The following is a 20,380-nucleotide window of genomic DNA, read 5'->3' as shown; positions in this document are numbered from 1 at the left end:
TTTGCTGTACCCAAAAAAAGATTTTCATGAAGGTAAACTGACCAGAAATCCCAGTTCATTACCTTGTATGTGAGAAAAACATTATTGGCCAGTAGGGAGCACCATAGGTCTTGTTTTAGTTCAGCACTACTTGCTTCAGCAGAAGATGAGAATTGTGTTGAGTGTGTGTTCAAAATAAATCCATCCTGTCCTTGTCTAGCACTACTAAACTGTACTTCTAAGAGATGTCAACAACCACACTTACAGCCAGATGTTTTTAAGATAAAGACAGTTTAAGTAGAGATGGTGCATCTAGAAGGCAGGAGCTTCTGTTCATTATTTGTATGAACTGTCAGAGAATAGTTTATTTATTTGAAAATAATAAGTTGATTTGTTAGTTCTAAAATTCCAATCATATAAAAATTAGAAATTAGTTTAAAATCATAATCCAAGTGCAAGCAAAAAATAAAAACAGTGTCTTTAAAATAATAAAAGCTTATATTTTAGAGTGTTTGTTCTTTCATGACAAAACTTAATATACATTTACTCAGCAGTACTTACAAATACTTCAAGCTCTTGCAAGATTAATCAGCATTACGTTAGATAAAGAAAAAAAGGCTAAGTCTGAAAGAAAGTAGATTGTATGTGTTACTTTTCATCAGTGCTTTTTTTCTAAAAAAAAAAGAAGGTGCCGGAACTCTCATCTTAGTGGGCGCAGGAGGTGGGGGGGTGGGGGGGCGGTGCTGCTGCAGTCACAGGTGCAAAGGGTGTTGGCAGCGGTCTCCCCTCCCTGGGGCCGGAGCCGGCGCAGCTGGTATTGTGGGAGCAGCAGAGCCCACTCTATATGGCGGGGCTGTGCAATGCGGGCAGCGGAGGCGGTGCGGGCCAGGCGATGTTTTAATCTTATGATTTTAAAAATATATTTTTTTCTATTGTATGTTTCCCCAAACCTCGCTATGTGGATTGCATACAAATATTATATAATTGGTAAATAAAGGTAGAACATATGTTAAATATACTGTACATCAAATGATAATATGCTTCCCTACAAAGTCAATTCTTGCTCAATGACAGACCAAGGAGTTAATTTGGAAAGGCAATAGAAAAATCTAGAAGGGGTCTGTGCAGCTCTTCAACATCTTCATCAATTATTTGGATGAGGGGATAGATGGGGAACTCATCAAATTTGCAGACGACACCAAGCTGGCAGGAATAGCCAATACTCCAGAAGATAGGCTTAAGATACAGGAGGATCTGGACAGACTCGAACACTGGGCACTATCTAACAAAATGAAATCCAATTGTGAAAAAAGCAGGGGGTTGGACTAGATGACCTCCAAGGTCCCTTCCAACAACTACCTCTTCTTCTTCTTCTTCTTCTTCTTCTTCTTCTTCTTCTTCTTCTTCTTCTTCTTCTTCTTCTTCTTCTTCTTCTTCTTCTTCTTCTTCTTCATAATAATAATAATAATAATAATAATAATAATAATAATAATAATAATAATAATAATAATAATAATAATAATAATAATAATAATAATAAGTTGGAAGGGACTTTGGAGGTCATCTAGTCCAACCCCCTGCTAAGGCAGGAAACCCTATACCATTTCAGACAAATGGCTGTCCAGTCTCTTCTTAAAAACTTCCAGTGTTGGAGCATTCACCGCTTCTGGAGGCAGGTTGTTCCACTGGTTAGTTGTTCTAACTGTCAGGAAGTTTCTCCTTAGTTCTAGGTTGCTTCTCTCCTTGACTAGTTTCCATCCATTACTTCTTGTCCTGCTTTCAGGTGCTTTGGAGAATAGCTTGGCTCCCTCTTCTTTGTGGCAGACCCTGAGATATTGGAACACTGCTATCGTGTCACCCCTCACCCTTCTCTTCATTAAACTACACATACCCAATTCCAGCAACCGTTCCCTATATGTTTTAGCCTCCAGTCCCCCAATCATCTTTGTTGTTCTTCTCTGTACTCTTTCTAGAGTCTCGACATCTTTTTTACATCATGGTGACCAAAACTGGATGCAGTATTCCAGGTGTGGCCTTACCAAAGCATTGTAAAGTGGTATTAGTACTTCACGTGATCTTGATTCTATCCCTCTGCTAATGCAGCCTAGCACTGTGTTGGCTTTTTTGGCAGCTGCAGCACACTGCTGGCTCATATTTAAGTGATTGTCCACTAGGACTCCGAGATCTCTCTCACAGTTACTACTATCGAGCAACGTACCACCTATACTATACCTGTGCATTTAATTTTTCCTGCCTAAATGTAGAACCTTACTTTTTTCACAATTGAATTTCATTTGGTTAGATAGTGCTCAGTGTTCGAGTCTGTCCAGATCCTCCTGTATCTTAAGCCTATCTTCTGGAGTATTGGCTATTCCTGCCAGCTTGGTGTCATCTGCAAATTTGATGAGTTCCCCATCTATCCCCTCATCCAAATCGTTGATGAAGATGTTGAAGAGCACTAGGCCCAGAACAGAGCCCTGGGGCACCCCACTACACACTTCCTTCCATGTAGATGCAGTTCCATTGAGGACCACACGCTGAATACGGCCTGTCAGCCTGCTATGAATCCATCTGATGGTGATGCTATCTAACCCACATTTTTCTATCTTATCAAGCAGTAGGTTGTGATCTACTTTATCAAATGCCTTACTGAAGTCCAAGTAAATTATATCTACAGCATTCCTCTGGTCCACTAGTTTTGTCACTTGGTCAAAGAATGCAATAAGGTTTGTCTGGCATGATCTGTTTTTGACAAACCCATGTTGGCTTTTAGTGATAACTTTGTTCGCATCAAGGTGTTCGCTGATTTATTGTTATTATCTTTTCCAGAATCTTCCCAAGTATTGAGGTCAGGCTGATAGGTCTGTAGTTTCCTGGATCTATTTTTTTCCCTTTTTTGAATATGGGAAATACATCAGCTCTCTTCCAGTCCTCTGGTAGTTCCCCAGTGCTCCAGGATCTTTGAAAAATATAGTTCAGTGGTTCTGAGATCACGTCTGCCAGTTCCTTGAGAACCTTGGGGTGTAATCCATCTGGTCCTGGTGATTTGAACTCGTCTAGGCTGGACAGGTGCTCACTTACCATTTTCTTGCCTATCTTAACTTGCGTTTCTATTCTGTTTTTTATGGCACTGGTTTTGGTTTTATGGCACTGGTTTTTTTTCCCTTTGTGTAAAGACAGATGCAAAAAATGAGTTAAATAGTTTTGCTTTCTCCCTGTTGCTTGTCACCTTCTTCCCACTTTCCCCCACTAATGGACCAATCATTTCCTTAACTTTTTTCTTGTTTCTTATATGTTGAAAGAAGCTTTTTTTGTTGTTATTTTTGACTTTGGTCGCAAGCCTTAGTTCATTTTTAGCCTTAGCTTCCCTCACTTCATCTTTGCAGGCACGGGCTGTTTGCTGATATTCTGCCTTAGTTATGTGCCCCTCTTTCCACTTCTTATACTTGTCCTTTTTATCTTTCAGTTTATCAGAGAGTTCTTTATGCAGCCATGCTGGTTTCTTTTGAAAGCTGTTATTTTTCTTCTTTGTTGGTATTGTGCTAGACTGGGCCTTTATTATCTCACTTTTCAAAATTTCCCAAGCTTATTGAGTTGTTTTCCCCTTTAGGATTCTCATCCATGGAATTCTTCCCAAGGTCTCTCTAAGTTTATTGAAATTAGCTCTTTTAAAGTCCAAGACTCTAGTTTGGCTGTATTTTATTGCTTGTGCTTCCATAATGTTAAATTCCAATATTGCATTCCTGTGGCTTTGACATTTTCTATCATTTGATCTCTGTTAGTGAGAATTAAATCCAATATGGCTAATCCCCTAGTTCCCTTCTCTACTTTTTGGGAGAGAAAGTTGTCTGCTAGGTTTGTCAGGAATCTGTTAGATCATCCACTTGGTGCAGAATTTGTCTCCCAGTTGATATCAGGGTAATTAAAGTCCCCCATTACTATTGTGATGTGCTTCCTACATACCTTGGTTAGCTGATTAGCAAAAAGTTCATCTATTTCCTCTGTTTGGTTGGGTGGCCTATAGTATACACCTATGGCAATGTCATTCCCCCCCTTTTATATTGACCCAAATGCATTCAAGTTTACAGTTTTCATCATTGTTGTGCTCTATTTCTGTAGAGATAAAGTTATTTCTTATATAGAGAGCAACTCCACCTCCTCTATTGTTTAGTCTATTTCTTTTAAATAATTTAAATCCCTCTAGCTGTGTGTTCCATTTGTGGGTTTCGTCCCACCATGTTTCTGTAATGGCAACAATATCATATCCACAACAATATCATATCCGCCCTCATTTACCTGAATTTCTAGTTCACCCTGCTTACTGTTCATACTCTGCGCATTGGTGTACAGACATTTGAGTCCTTTATGACTGACCCTGTGTTTACTTGCTACATAACTTGTGTGGTGCCTAAGTTCCTGTATTTTCTTAGATTGCTGGGGACAGTGATGTTCTGTATCAATTAACTCACTGTCCCCGTTGTTTAGTTTAAATATTCCTTCAGAAAAGCTGTGAATTTATTGCCAAGTAACTCAGTCCCTTTCTTGGATGGATGCAGACCATCTCTTTTGTACATTTTTTCATTGGACCAGCTACAGACATCGTGACTAATATAACCAAAGCCTTCTCCTTTACACCACTCCTTTAGCCACATATTAAATTCTGCTATACACTGGCCTTTTCCATTTTGCTCCTTATACACTGGTAAGACCTCTGAAAAAGTGAGCCTACAGCCTATTCTGCTGAGTTCCTGCCCCAAGCTCTGGAAATCTTTCTGCACAGAGAGTACATTGTTTTGGGACAGATCGTTAGTGCCAAGATGTACAATGGCATCCACATCACAGTCTTTGCTGGCATTGTTGACTATTTTGAAAATACGCTTCTTGTCCCTACTGGCAGTAGCACCTGGAAGACACCTGACCTCTTCTGAAACCTCTGTATCCTTTCCTAAATTAACATCCCTTATAATTGAGTCACCAACCAGAAGGTGGCTTCTCTTTTTGGGTACCTTTCTTTTCTTGCATGACTGATGTGTAATACCTGATTCGCACTTCTCCCTGTCAGAAACAAGTTCATCTCAGACCATGGTCCCCTGCTTATTTGAGTTATCACAATTACCTTGACCTGTTTCCTTAATGTCCCTGTTAAGGTCAGCAAGGGCACTGTATCTGTTATGCAGGGACACAGCTAAAGCTTTGGGTTTATGGTTCACAGCTCTCACCCTGCCAGATCCCACAGTTGTCCACACTGCCCTTTTCCTGCAGGATCTTTGCGGTAGAGGGGGCTGATAGCGTGGAGGCTCAGTACAGTAGGAGGGCTGAACTGAACACCTAATTTCTGCCTGAAGAGCGCAGATTACAGACCCTAGATGAATAATCTGTCCTTGTACACTAGTAATTTGTGTACATATAGGACAGTTTCCCAGTTTGAAAAGAGTGCTGCAAAAGACAGCTGCAAAACAAGTGTTGCACTGAACTAAGCCAGACATGCTGAGATGAAAGGAATCTCAGATGCACTTATGTGCAACATTATTATTATCTTGTAGAAAGGTAAGGCCCAAACTGATAAATTAAAAATCTTTGTGGTCTGCAAAGGAATGCTGGTGGACTAATCAATGATTTGGTGACTAGAGGAGCATCTACAGTGTTGGAGCTTGTGGTCATGGTAAGCCATGGAGGCACTAGGCAACATGACTTTCAGGGCAGTGGTGGTGATTTTATTACTTTAAAAAAAAAAGGTCTGTGCTCTGTCCAAGGGTGCTGGGTAGGCTGCATGTACAGGCCTGGTCTAGAATTTATTTTGGAGCATTCAACTATCTAGAGCAGGCATGTCAAACTCATTTTGTTTGAGGCAACCTTTTATAAAAGAATTGCCATTAATTTGTTTTAATAAAATAATTTAAATCAATTTTTCACTTGATTTCAAATTAAATGAATGAGATTTTTTTTAGTACAATTGCCAAATGCAATAAACTGGTTTTAGGTATATGTTACTGGAAGGAAAAAGCAATCCCTGTTGCGTTACTGATCCCAGAGAAACATATGCATGTATGCAGGTATCCTTAGGGTGCCATAGTTATGGATGAGAAATATTGGTTGCAAAGTTGGCATTTCTGGATGTAATACAGATATTTTGGACTTATTTTTGTTTCTTTGCATGTTTGATAGTTTTAAAAAGGCATATGCTACTGACTACGCTTATGCACATATGTAACATGATCACTGCTTGTCCAAAATTTTACTATACAGATAATACCCCCAGAAATTATTTTAGCCTTTTTAATAAATGTTGTTATTGATGTTAAGCTCACCAGGGAAAACATCATATATTGTTATGTATATACTAGGTCAATTATTTAAAGATTGAGTGTAACATAACTAGATTCTAAATAATCTATTTTTCAAAACACACAACAGTCCAAACAGTAAAAGTAAAGTCCAAATTAAGAATATTTCATTCTTAAGAATTGTTTAGATTCAAAATAGTTTTCAAGAGTGTACAAAAGATACTTTTTTTCTAGAATCAGCTAAATTAGACATATTACATTGAGAAAAATGTTTCTCATTTCTTTCCTGTTACCTTTGATTTCATTGCAGAGATGTTAACATAAGAAATAGATTATTTTGTTATCTAATTTTACCTTCCAAAAGACAGAAGCAGATGAAAAATGTGAGGTTCTTTCCTGTTGGCTTTTCTGAATTAGCTGTTTTAGATTCTAAAAGTTTAGTTCCTAAAGAAATAATCCTGTAAATAATTTTAATGTCCTCCTCTAGTGCAGGCTCTTTTATGACTCAAGGTCTTCAACTTCCAGAATTCCTGAGCCAGCATGGCTCAGCTTGGAAACCTCTCCCTTTCCCCTCAGCATGGCTGGCTCAGGATTTCTGGGAGTTGAAGTCCACGAGTCATAAAAAAGAGCCAAGATTGCTAACCCTGCAATAGGCTTAGAAAAACCAATAAGGGAGCTGGGTTGGGGTTTTTTTTGCAAAAAAAGGTTCCGGAACGCCATTCTGAGTGTTCTATGAGATAAAAAGCCCTGCTTTTCATATTGTCTAATTTTATACTCTCAAGAATAATAAGTGATCATGTACTAACTCACTGCAGTGAAAAAGTGTGATTCTTCAAGAAATATCCCTCAAATATTTTCTCCATAATACCATCAGCAGTATGCCTTAATAAGCCACTCGCTAGATGCCAACTCATTTGTTTAAGATGTGGGGCAACTTAATTTATTATGGTACCCAATGTCCAAGGGCATAAATGACAAACATTACCTGCCCTATGAGAGCTAAATTTTATTTTTAGATATTTTAATTTCTTAACATGTTAATACTTAACCTATACCTATCCAAACTGATGGAAAACTGGTATGTTTAACAGCCTTTAGTATAATTTGTATTTATAAAAAAAATCTCTGGGCTCTTTGTAGACAGTTTTAAATAATAAAGTGAATGATGAGAGGAATACAGTGAGTATGGGGAAGAGAATGTGGGATATGAGTACCTTGGCTTGGGAAGCAATTAGGAATGAGAGGGAACTAGGGGTGGAGAAGCAAATTGTGACTTCAAGATCATGATGGACAGGGATAGGAACAGGAGTAGGAATAGCAGGAATCGGGGGGTGGGTTGCAGTCAGGGCACTGGGAAAACTCCTTCTGGACATCCAGTCTTCGGTATTCATCATCTTCAGAAAAGGCAGGCACAGTCACACTCCTCTGTGTAATAATGATTCATCTGTCGAGATAGTTAGCAGCATCAAATTTCTGGGCATGCAGCTAACGAATAGGCTGGCTTGGTCACTCAATAGTGAGACACTGGTGAAATGGGCACAGCAGCACCTGTATTTTCTGCATCACATGAGAAAAGTACATCTTCCTTCCCCTGTCCTTACCACTTTCTATAGAGTGATGATCAAGAGCATCCTGCCATACAGCATCACAGTCTGGTTTGGAAGCATCGCTGCTGCAGACGGGAAGGTGGTGCAGAGAGTGGTGAGGATGGCAGAAAAGATTATTGGCAGTTCACTCCCTTCTATCCAGGACATAGCATATAAGCATTGCTTGTCCAGGGTCTGCAGTATTGTCTGGGATATTACAGATCCTCTTCACATGGTGCCTCATGTAAACAGTAAATATGGTGCAGGAACATCTTTGTCAATGCTTTGGCCATTGGAATCTTTTGGCAAGGGATGAAATGGACCTGCTTGGAGAATACTGTAAGTCAGTCATAACACAAATTATTGTGTTCCCTGAGCTTTCATGGAAATCTCCCTCCAGGATGCTGAAGCTACTGTTTGGAGTAAACCTGAAGTCTTTCCTGCCTGAACATTCTGGTTGCACATACTTGGCAGCTGGAAACATAACTCTCAATCTTTTTTGAGTGAAGGTCACCAGAATTGTTTTGTGAGGAGGTGCAGGGTTTTCACAAACCCAAAATGTCCCACCAACTTTGAATTGTGGCATGTTTGCTTGGTTTTTAACCTCTGACTGGCAGGCACGTACAATTTCCCACTTACCCATGCTAATCCATCTTGAATGGAGTATAGTTTTCTATGGCTGCAGAACCACTCATCTGCTTTCAGGTTTTTTAAAAAAATTCTGCTACAATAACACTATCTAAAGGTGGGTTCCCCTTCTGCTGAGTTCTAATGGTTACTTGAGTTGCCAAATGATGTGAGGGGAGAAGAGGCTTGACTACTCCCACTTTGGAGCTGTTGTATTGTGGCATTCTTGACAAAGCACCACCTAGGAAGTCCCCCCCCCAGTAAATAGTGTAAGGTGAAATTGAAACATTGGAAGTACTGAGCCCATCATGCTTTTGGGGGGATAGTCTCCAAGGGGTTTTCAAAGCTTTCAGGTTTTTGTGATAAGTCTAGACCCGGAATGAGATTTTCTGCCCTCTAAGAAATGTCTCCAGGTGAGGAGAGTCCACCTGACAGCATAGGCCTGTTTCTCCCACACTGCCCACTGTTGCTCTGTTTTGGTCAGCTTTCATAATGTGTATATGCATGAGCAACCACCAGGAGATCTTGGACCCCAAAACTGCCTAGAGAGAGGACTCCCCCTGAGTAACTGAAGCTGCTTCCTTTGGGAGTCAACTTTGATGGGAATCCCCAGCAGCTAGGCTTCTTTTTGGCTCACGTCGTCACCTACATGCAAGTGTGTGGGAAGCCTCCACCAAAATACCGGTCATCACCCTAGCTCTGGAAGAAACCACCACCCAGTGCATGGTCACCCTGTACAACCTTGGAATTTTAACCGTTTCATGACTGCACTGAGACACCATTTTGAAGATCGCCTAGCAGATAGAAAAGCCAGTGATCGGATCAAAACCATAAAGCAGGGGTGTCGCCCGGTAGCTGAATACATGGAGGACTTTTGAGATTTGGCTTGTCGCCTGAACTGGCCCGAAGACAACCTGATAAGCTGTTTCCAGGATGGGCTGAATGATAAATTGTACAATCCAGTGTGGCACATAGGGCACCTGCTCATCTCTATGAATGGTGTCTCCTGTCTGAAGAAGTGGAAATCAATCAGACTCAGAACCTGTACCAACCCATGAAACCAGGGAGATGAAGCCAGCCTGAGACAAAGGGAGAGTCTGGCAGAACCTCCACATCCCAAATGTGTTCTACCACCTGCTTCAAGTATGGCAAGGAAGGGCATCATGGCAAGGAAGGGCATCGTGCCATGGAGTGCCATAGCAAGACCCCGGTCAGAAAGTCAGATCGAGCATCTGGGGGGAAGCCAAGCAGCAAATCAACCCAGTGCTCAAAAGTCCTCAGAGGTCGTGGAGGGAGAATTTTTTCTAAGCTAGATCTGCGAGAACCCTATTATCACATCAGGATTAAGGAGGGAGACAAATGGAAGACTGCTTTCAATTGCCCTTTAGGCTGCTTCCAGTTCAGGGTGCTTCCTTTTGGGCTACAGGGAGCCCCTGCTGTGTTCATGCAACTGATCAATGAGGTCCTCCATGAGCACCTGTATCAGGGGTTTTGGTGTATTTGGATGACATCTTGATTTACACTGAGACTAATGCAGAACATGTGAAATTGGTCAGAGCAGTCTTGAAAAAACTCTGAGTTGCTAAGCTGTATGCTAATCTTTCAAAAGCTGAATTCCATAAGGACAGAATTGACTATTTAGGCTACCACATTTCTCATGAGGGGGTAGAGATGGACCCAGAGAAAGTGTGGACTGTCATGGAATGGACTCTTCCCTGCACCAGAAAGTAACTGCAGAGCTTTCTGGGGTTTGCCAACTTTTATGGGCAATTTATCTCCACATTTGTTCAGATTGCACTCCCTATTACAAACTTATTGAAAACTAAGGGGGGAAGTAAACCAAAGCCTGGCCAGCCACTAAAATGGACTGCTGAGTGCCAAGCAGCATTTGAGAAACTTGAGACTTTTTTTCCACAGAACTGGTGTTGAAACACCCAGACCCAGAAAAGCCATTTGTGATTCAGGCAGATGCTAGTGAAGTGGCAATGGGGGTGGTGTTATTGCAGAAAACTCAGCAGGGACAGTTACAGCCCTGTGCTTATACATCCAAAAGGTTGTCAGAGACTGAACAACAGTGGGCTGTTTGGGAAAAGGAAGCATATGCCATGTGATGGGCCCTTTTGACCTGGAGGCATTTTTTAGAAGGAAGCAAAACAAGCACGCTGGACCCATCACTTTCACCATTTTAATTTCTCCATCCACTACCTGCCTGAGGGGAAGAACTTCCTAGCAGACACTTTGTCACAAATGTCACAATATAATAGTGTGAAGGCAGAGATAGTTAAACCTCTACTTTCCCCACAGCCCTGGAAGAGGCTAGGGACACTTATAAAGCACAGGCTGACAAGAAAAGAATGGGACCTAAACCGTTCCATGTTGGAGATAAAGTTTATCTCTCCACTAGAGTCTTACAATCATTGCAGCCATTAAAGAAGCTGGGGCCAAAGTTTATTGGTCCATTTCCTATTAAATGCATTATCAATCTTGTTATAGTGGAGCTGGAACTCCCTAAGAGTTTGAGACAAATTGACCCAGTTTTCCATTGTAGCCTATTGAAACCTGAAGTCACCTCCAAATTATGACCTGTGACCACCCTAGCTCCCCAACCTATTATGGTTGAAGGCAAGCAACACTTTGAAATTAAGATATTTTAAATTCTCACAAACATCATGGGTCCACACAGTACTTAGTGGTCTGGAAAGACCTGCCTGCTTCACAGAATAAGTGGGCTTACCAAAAGCATATTAGGGTCCCTAGATTGCTTAAACATTTTCATGCACGCTATTGAGATAAAGCTGATTAATGTGGGGTTTTTTCCCTTTCTTTTCCCCTTCCTGTTTTGTTTTGCGGGTGGATTTGTCTTTCTATTGGTGTGTGTGGGGGTAAATGTCAGAGCCCCTCAGTTGTATTTGCCTTTAATCATTCCATTTTTCCCTTTCTTGCTTTTGCTTATGTATTTTCGGGGCTTACTATTGGGGGAGGCTTCTTGCAGGGGAATTATTATCTGCTTTGTTCAACTCTATGTGAGATGCCCTCCCTCTGGGTGAGAGGAATGTGACCTGAAAACATCTGCCTTATCTCCAGCCAATAAAGCCTGGGACTGTTGGGAAACGAAACTGTTAGAGACCTTGAGATAGGTGCTAAATCTCCAGCTTCCCATCACACAGTGGCACCTGTGGATTGGCTGGTCTTCAACCAGATGGTTGGACACTTGGGGGAGTAGTTGTGAATTGCCTTTTTGATGTAATCCTTTATGTTCCAAATCTCAGACCTTGCTTTGCTCTCTTGCCATCACTAACTCTCAATAAAAAGTTCCTTTTGAGACAATGCCTGTTTCAAGAGTTCTGCTTTCTTGGGAGATCTATTTGAGGTAGGTCCTTACACATCTGGTACACCCTGAGTCTAGCAGGGCTTTTAGGGAAGCATCCTACCAAGTGCCAGGGAGGTATAGTTTTATAGGCATGGTCACTGGTGCAATCACCCCACTTTACCAAGGGGTCGTCCTCATAGTTGGTGTCCAAGAACACTTGGTTGGGATTAGAGTTCCCTCCCTCCATTTGGGTGAGGGGTTGAGCTCCATGACCTTGGTGCTCTTCAGGGCCATTTCTTTCACACGAGGTTGCAATCTGGTGATTTTCCCACTTGGCACATGCTCTCTCTTCTTGACCAAGATCTTTGCCCTGCATTCAGCTGCTCGGTGGCCTTCCTTCCCACACTTGAAGCAGGTGATGGAATGTGTTGCCTGGAGTTGAGGTTTTCTTCTCTCTGGGGGTGACCTTCTCCAAACTTTGCTGGAGTGATACTTATTTCAGGCTTGGTTGATTTCAGCTTCCTCGGCTAGCACACACCAGTCATGGAGGCATGCGGGGGCTCCTCTCACAATGCAGGCATTGTATAAGTCATCATTCAGGCCATCCTTGAAGCAACTCACAAGGATGTCCTTTGGCCAGTTGAGGCGGCAAGCCAGGTCCCAGAATTCCTCAGTGTATTCATCAGCCTCATCCTTGCTAGCTGGCAGGAATCAAAACAGATGTCCCTGAGGGCTCTTTCCCCCCCTCTCTATTTCCCATGCAGATACATCAAAGTGAAAGCAGAAAGAATTTAGAAACATCCACAATAGCTCATGCTCCCCCTCCCCTTGGGATGTCAGCGTTCTGATAGGGACCTGACAAAGTCTTTGCTTAAAGGAATCTCTAATTTAAAAATTACAAAGCAGATAGTATTGTCATCTTAGATCTGCAAAAGCAACTTTGTATTGCTACAAAGACAGCATTATAGAATTTACTGAGCACATGGATAGAATATAAATATTAGGTACAATAAATACAGAGACCATGAAGTTTAAATATACACTTTTTTGTTTAATTGTGCCTAATCCTTGGAGATTCCCTTGTCGTAAAAGATTCCCCCTTTTATGGAGATCTTCTTGATAAATCTGGAGGTAAGTCTAATTGCTCTAGCCAGAGGTGTCAAACTGCTGGTCCGCGGTCCAGATGCGTCATGCTGAAACTGTGCCCACCCCATTGCCAGCAATGGAAAAAAGTTGCGATACAGTGCAACATGTCATGTGAAGTTGCGAGTTTGACACCCCTGCTCTGGCCTAACAGAGATCAAGTTGTAAATTAGGAAGAATATCTGCAATCATTGTGTCATGTAACTAATGATCTGGAATATTATGTAGGAGAAGGGGGTTGAAAAGGGCAACTTTCATAATAAGTGTATTGTTTATATTATTTAAGTTAAAGAATGTTATTTTTAAATGTTTTTTATAAAATATGCAAATTCATCCATTGAAATTGGTTATGTCCAAATGTCCAAATTTAATTTTGTTGTTATTTGTAACTTTAAAAGCAGATGAAAAGTTATATTAGTTTATGGTAAATAAAGAATATTGGAAACCACATGTTGTCTTTGATGCTTTTTTTCTTTTTTCTTTACTTCCTGTATTTTTCTTTTTTTCATCCAGTTTAGTTTGTATTAGTTTTATAATATAGTTATTAAAACTTCAGTAATTTTTTTAACAAACAAAATGCACAGAACCCAAGAATATTATGATACTCCATTTGATATCTCATTCCAGTTGGATGAAAAACTACTCTTTGAAGACTTTTGTTCCAGGTTTCTTTTTCTAATTCTAATGCCATTCTAATTCACTTCTAATCATAACATTTATTTGAAAGTGTTATATTGTTTCTACAGCATCTGATTAAGGAAGGAGAAAGAGAGAGAGAGAGAGGGAGGGAAGGAGGGAGGGAGGGAGGGAGAGAGAGAGAGAGAGAGAAGAGAGAGAGAGAGAGAGAGAGAGAGAGAGAGAGAGAGAGAGAGAGAGAGAGAGAGAGAGAGAGAGAGCTTAAGGAAGAATGAATACATTGTTTTCAATAGATTGCAGTTCAATCTATTTATGACCTGCTCTAGAATTTTTCTAGGTATCAGTATCAGGCAACTGAAATGAGAGTTCTATATCTTCTCCCCCACCCCTTTTGAAAATACAGCAATGACAATTTGCTCTTCTCCATTCTTCTACAGATATACTTAAGGATTCAACTGGGCCCTTTCCCTCAGCTAGTTCGTTCATATCCTAGATGGAATTCATTTTGTCCAAGAGAATATAAGCTTAATCAAAGAGAAGGGTTAATCTATAATTATGTTTCTATGAATCATCCAGGTTTCACAGATAGAACCAAAAGAGGGGGAACTCAGTTATCTATTACTTTTTTCTGTCTTTATGGAGCTGTTAGTGTCCTGATGCTTTTCATTTCCTTTTATTTTAAACATTTCTAAAACCACTCATATAGAAAATATAAAAAGATTATAGTCAGGTGATGCCTGTACTACAGTAATTGGCCCTCTTTCCATTTAAAATAGAATTGTGGGAAGTCATCCCCCCAGAGAAGGTAATATTAAAAAGGGCAGAATATTATATTTCCTCAAAGGATATTAAAAAGGCAGAAAAGCATGCCCAGTTTTTTTAAATAGCCCCAAGTCTCCCTCCCCCATGCAGAAACCAACTCTGTAGAAATGCAGATATCATAATCCTTTCAGAAAGACTGGCACCTGAAAGCTTACAGCTGATGGGATTAGAAAGACAAAGATCCCTAGAATCAACAATCCCTCACAGCAAAAAATCCAGTACAGGATATAGTGATCAGCCATACCCCCAGGAAAGCAGGATATGACCTTTAGGATAGAATTAACTCATCACAATCAGAATACCAGAAAGGCACACTCAGACTCAGGTCAAAGTTCATGCCACAAGAACAACTCCAAACAAAAATTTCTTAAGGTATAAAAACTCACCACTCTCTACTGGTCAGCTTTCCCAGAGCCACACTTCTGTCTGGCTTTGCTCTTCAATAAACTACAAACTTCTTTCTAAAGCAGTCTCCATTTTGTTTATTCCCAGCTTGGACTGGATCATGATGAAGATTTTTCATTCAACAATTTGGCATACAGGATGGAATTTCAAGCTAACCCCTCCAGTGGACTGAGGACTGGGTAAACTCCATCTTGCTGGGAACAGACCCCTTGTTTCTATGGATGGGTTTCCCAAGCTCTGGCAATGTGGAGCAAGTGTAGTAAAGGGAGTTTTGAGTTTGAGCACAAAGGCTGCTTTGGAAAGAAGGTGAGTACCTCTAAATTTTAATTTTAAAGCCCAGGGGAGCGAGGGAAATGTGTGTGTATGTCCGTGTGTGTGAGTGAGAAGACCCTTTTCCCAATCACAGTTGAATCTTGTTCTCTCTGGCCTTTCCTAACCACAGAAAGGATCTGTTCAAGTGACAGACTCTGGAAAGCATGAGGGTTTGGCCAGTGTGCAGGACCTTTTGTTAGGGAAAAGAGAGAGGCTGTGTGAAAATGGAATGAGTGAGTGAGAGAGTCAAACCTGGGCAACTGGCTGAAACCACTGGTCAAAGTTCCACTCTTCTAGGAGGGACCCTCATACTCTGTGAAAAGGAAGTCAGAGTCCTCCCAGATACCCTTTGTGGTCTGAAACTGGGATAAGGGTCTAGGGCAGCTTCAAAAGTTGCCTTTCCAAGAAGCTGGGTGGTTTCAAAAATCACCTTGCCAAGGGGCTAGGGCCGCTTCAAAAGTCGCCTTGCCAAAGAGCAAGGGCTGAAAGATTGCCTTGCTGGAACAGGGGACTCCAGGAAAGAGTCACTCTAGGGACGCGGGAGTGTAGAGAAAAAGACTCACTGTGGGTAAATGGGTCGGAATCTTGCCTGAAAATATGGAAAGCTTTGATTCCAAGGTTCTGCTGATGTCTCCTTTAGGGAGACTGCTAAAAACCTGGGATCTAAAAAAGGATCTAAAAGAAGCCTGCACGCCAATTATGTAAAGAGTGGTCTTTGCTCAAGGCTTTGCTGGGAAACCAATTTGGCTAAATAAAGGTACTTAAAATGAAAATAAAATATAGGAATAGTAATTTTCTCTCTTTCTCTCTCTTTCTATGCAACCATGTGATATGTTTAAGATTTGTGCCTTCCCTAATTTGAGTTAACTGGGATTTATGGTATGAATGATCAGGATGTGTAAAACCAAGAGTTCTGTTTCCTTTTCTGTTCTCTTTTCCTTGTCTTTGTGTGTGTATGTGTGTCAAAGTCTTTGTGTGTCCTCAGAGTAAATGTTAACTGTGGGGTGCCTCTAATCCCTTGAGACAAGAATTTTAAAATTCTGCTTAAAATAAGCCACCAAAAGGAAAATACCTTCATTCTGTTTGACTGGCCAGCAAACAGGATGAAGAGAAATGTGTCCCCCACCCCCACCCCTCTCTCCTTGTAAGAACAGCACAAAGTTGAATGTTTTAAGTTCATCTACAAGAAAAGTTTCATTTTTCCTTTTCTGTATGTGCTGTAAATGGGTTTTATCTGTCCTTTTCCTGACCCTCATGAGCTGAAGTTTGCTTGTGTAGGGACGTAACCTTTTTCTTTTTTTTATTAAATAAATCTTTATTTACATTTCGTGTTAAAAACACACCATACACTGACAAAGACACACACACAAAAAAACCATTTACAATATACAAAAAATGAAGAAATCAAAAAATTGAAAACCATTTCAAAAATTTCACATTATATGTACTTCTAAACTAACAATTATATTCCACTCATTAAGTCTCATAACCATCCAACTCCAAAGCTTATTCATTAACAAAGACTATATCACTTCATTTTTGACCAACCTCCAAGCCACCCTCATTTCTTTAATCTTTTATCCATCCAAATATACCATTTATTCCATGATGGAAATGCTGGTGTCTCTTCTTTACCCTTCAACTTCTTGGTCAATGTGTCTGCTTCTGCACAATCAAGTATTCTCCTAATTATAACTTCATCCGGCGGGGTATGATTTGCCTTCCAAAATTGAGCATACCCCATCCTTGCCGCCGTTAAGATATGTAAAACCAAATACCATATTTCCTTCTTAATATTTCCAGGCCTGGAGCCAAGCAGATACGTCTGTTCAACTAAACACCCTGTGATTTCCTCTATCCATTTTTGGATCCTCATCCAATATCTAACCACTTCCGGACATGTCCACCATAAGTGATAGTATGTGCCAATCCCTTTACCACACTTCCAACAATCGGCCGACAATCCGGGGAACATTTTGGAAAGTCTAGCCGGAGGGAGATGCCATCTATAAAGCATTTTGTATATGTTCTCCTTATATGACGTGGAAACCACCAGCCTCATATTAGTCCACCAAATCTCTTCCCATTTCTCAAGTGGAAGTGCATAACCAAAATTCTTCCCCCAGGCAATCATCGCATCTTTTACCATCTCCTCCCCTACTACCCTAGTTAGCAGCAATTTATAACACTTAGATATTATCCCTTTCTCCGGACCCAGCATAATCTTATCTAATTCCTGCAGATTCAGATAAATACTCCTTCCTTCCTTATCCTTCTTATACCTTGACTGGATCTGCAGGTAGGCCCACCACTCCAATTGAAACCCTTGCTGAGCCAGATCTTGTCGTGTTTTGAGTTCTTCCCTGCTATCTAAAAGTTCTTTGTAAGTTGGTCTTCTTCCCTTCTTGAGTAGGGTCGGATGGGTCAAGGCTTCCAAAGTTGATAACCAACATGGAATTTGTGCATAGTACTTAGCCCTTGTCTTATCCCAATTCCGAATCAGTATATCCCTTATGTAGTGGCGAGTAAACTGTTTGCTTGGAGGAGTACCTTCCCGCCAAAGAGCTGCATGCCATCCCTGCAGCAAATCAAATCCTTCCAAACTCAACAATCGATTATTCCTTAAACTTATCCATTCCTTGCCCCAAACTAAGAGGGCAGCCTGAAAGTAAAGTTCCCAGTTCGGTAGGCCAAGGCCCCCTCTTTCCTTAATTTCTTGCATCATTTTTTTCCCAATCCTGGGCTGTTTCCCCTGCCATACGAATTTAGAAACTACCCCCTCTAACTCTTTTAAAAATTTCAGTGAAAGTTTAACTGGTGCTGTCTGAAAAGAAAATTCCATTTCGGCAAAACATAAGATTTCACCGTGGCTACCCTTCCTAATAATGACAACTGTATCCTACCCCATTTTCCCAGGTCCATTTTTGTTTGTATCAGTAATTTAGAATAATTATCCTCCCTAATACTTGAACATCTTCCCGTCAACCAGATTCCTAAATATTTCACCTTCTTCACGATTTTAAACCCTGTAGTGTCCTCTAACATCTGTTTACTTCTATTTGAAAGATTTTTCGTCAATATATTTGTCTTATCTTTATTTACTTGTAGACCAGCCACGTTTCCAAATTCCTCAATCCTTTTTAGTAATTCCGTGCTGGATTCCAGAGGCTTTTCCAAAACGAAGGCCATATCATCTGCAAACGCCTGCAGTTTATAAATTTGGTCTCTTATCTGAAGCCCAGTAATCTCCTCATCTTTCCTTATTATTCTCAATAGGGGTTCTAAGGTTAGGATAAATAAAAGTGGGGAGAGTGGACAACCCTGCCTAGTGCCCTTACAGATATCAAATTTGTCAGTTAAATTCCCATTTATCAACAATCTCGCTTCCTGCTTAGTATAGATTGCTTTAATCATATTACAGAATTTAGCCCCAAATTCCATATGTTCCAACTGACACATCAGGAAATCCCAATTAACCCTATCAAATGCTTTTAGAGCATCGATAAATATTAAAGCTAATTGTTTATCTGGTCGGCTTTCATAATACTCCAGAACATTTAATATAATTCTGAGATTATCTTTTATTTGTCTTTTGGGAAGGAACCCATTCTGGTCTGTATGTATGAATTGGTTTAAGTAAATTTTTAATCTATCTGCAATTATTGTTGCAAATATTTTATAGTCTGAATTAAGAAGGGATATTGGCCTATAATTTTTAATATGCTTCGAAGGGAAATCATCCTTAGGAATCAAACTAATATTTGCCTCCAACCAAGATTGCGGGACTATAGCCTCATCCAAAATTTCATTAAATAGATCTTTCATATGTTTTCACAATGCTTCCACTAATACCTTATACAATTCTGCAGGAATTCCGTCAGTGCCTGGGGTTTTTTGACATTTCTGTTGTCTGACCACTTTTTCAATTTCTGCTATTGTTATCTCCTGATCTAAGGCCTCTTTCTCATTAGGAAATAACTTAGGAAGGTCTGACTCTGTCTGGTATTGTTTAATCCTCTCCTCAGGAACCTTTTCTTCCTGATATAATTCTGTAAAAAATTCAATCGCTATCTTTTCTATCCCTTCTTTATCCCCTATCAGTGTCCCCCTCTTATCCTCTAACTGCTCAATTCTTCTACTTTCCTTCTCTTTCCTTATTCTATAGCTAAGCCATCTCCCTGGTTTGTTGGCATATTCAAAATAGTTCTGCCTCGCCACCCTAATTTGACGTGCTATTTTCTCTTGGTCCACAAGGTTGAGTTTATGCCTCCAAAAATCCACCTTCTCCTTCCCGTACACTTTCTGTGGGTTTACCTGGAGGGCCTTCTCTGCCTTAGTAAGTTGCTCAACAATTTCCCTCCTACTTTCCTCCTCCTTCCTACGTTTAACTGCCATCTGTTTTATTATCAAGCCTCTCAAATAAGCTTTAGCTGTATCCCAAACTATTCGTAGGGGCATCCCTTCCGTCCTATTTTCTAAAAAAACCAGACTCATCTCTTGTTTAATTTTTTGTACAAAAACCGTATCCTTCAGGGTCTCCAGGCTCATCATCCATCTACTCCTCACTCTACTCCCCCTTATCAATGTAATAGCCCATTCGTTTCTCAAAATCATGGCATCTTTTGCATAAGGTATCAGCCCATCCGACAACCATACCATATCCAACCTAGACATGAGTTATGTCTGGGGGAGTAGTAGGTATAACGTTGAGAGGCTGGGTTAATCACACGCCATATATCCCTAAGGCCAAATTCTTCACACATATCCCTAAATACTTTGGGTAAGACCCTCCTATCTTTCCCTTTATTCTTCCTCAAATCAACCCTCCTTGTTTTGTAATCCTTAGCCCTATCTACCACCGCATTAAAGTCCCCCAAGAAACACATCTGCTCATACTCCAAATCTAATATTTTGCGATATATTTTCTGGAAAAAGTCTCCCTGATTATTATTAGGTGCATTATATGCCTACCAGTAACACTTTGCTTCCCACCATTTCTATCTCCAGCATCAGGCTTCTCCCCTCCGGGTCCACCCATAATTCTTTAGGACACAAGTACTCCTTAACATACATTGCTACACCTTTCTTTTTCTCCTCAGCAGATGCTACAAATAATTTCCCTAGTTTAGAGTAACTCAACAAATTAATTTGGCTTTTCTTAATATGAGTTTCCTGAAGGCATAATACATCAGCTCCACATTTCCTTAATCTGGTTAAGATATTTTTTCTCTTAACAGGAGCATTGAGACCATTAACATTGAGTGTCAAAAAATTCA

This window comes from Vipera berus, assembly GCF_964194415.1.
Source record: "Vipera berus genome assembly, chromosome: 5".
Lineage (NCBI taxonomy): Eukaryota > Metazoa > Chordata > Lepidosauria > Squamata > Viperidae > Vipera > Vipera berus.
This window is presented reverse-complemented; position numbering follows the sequence as displayed.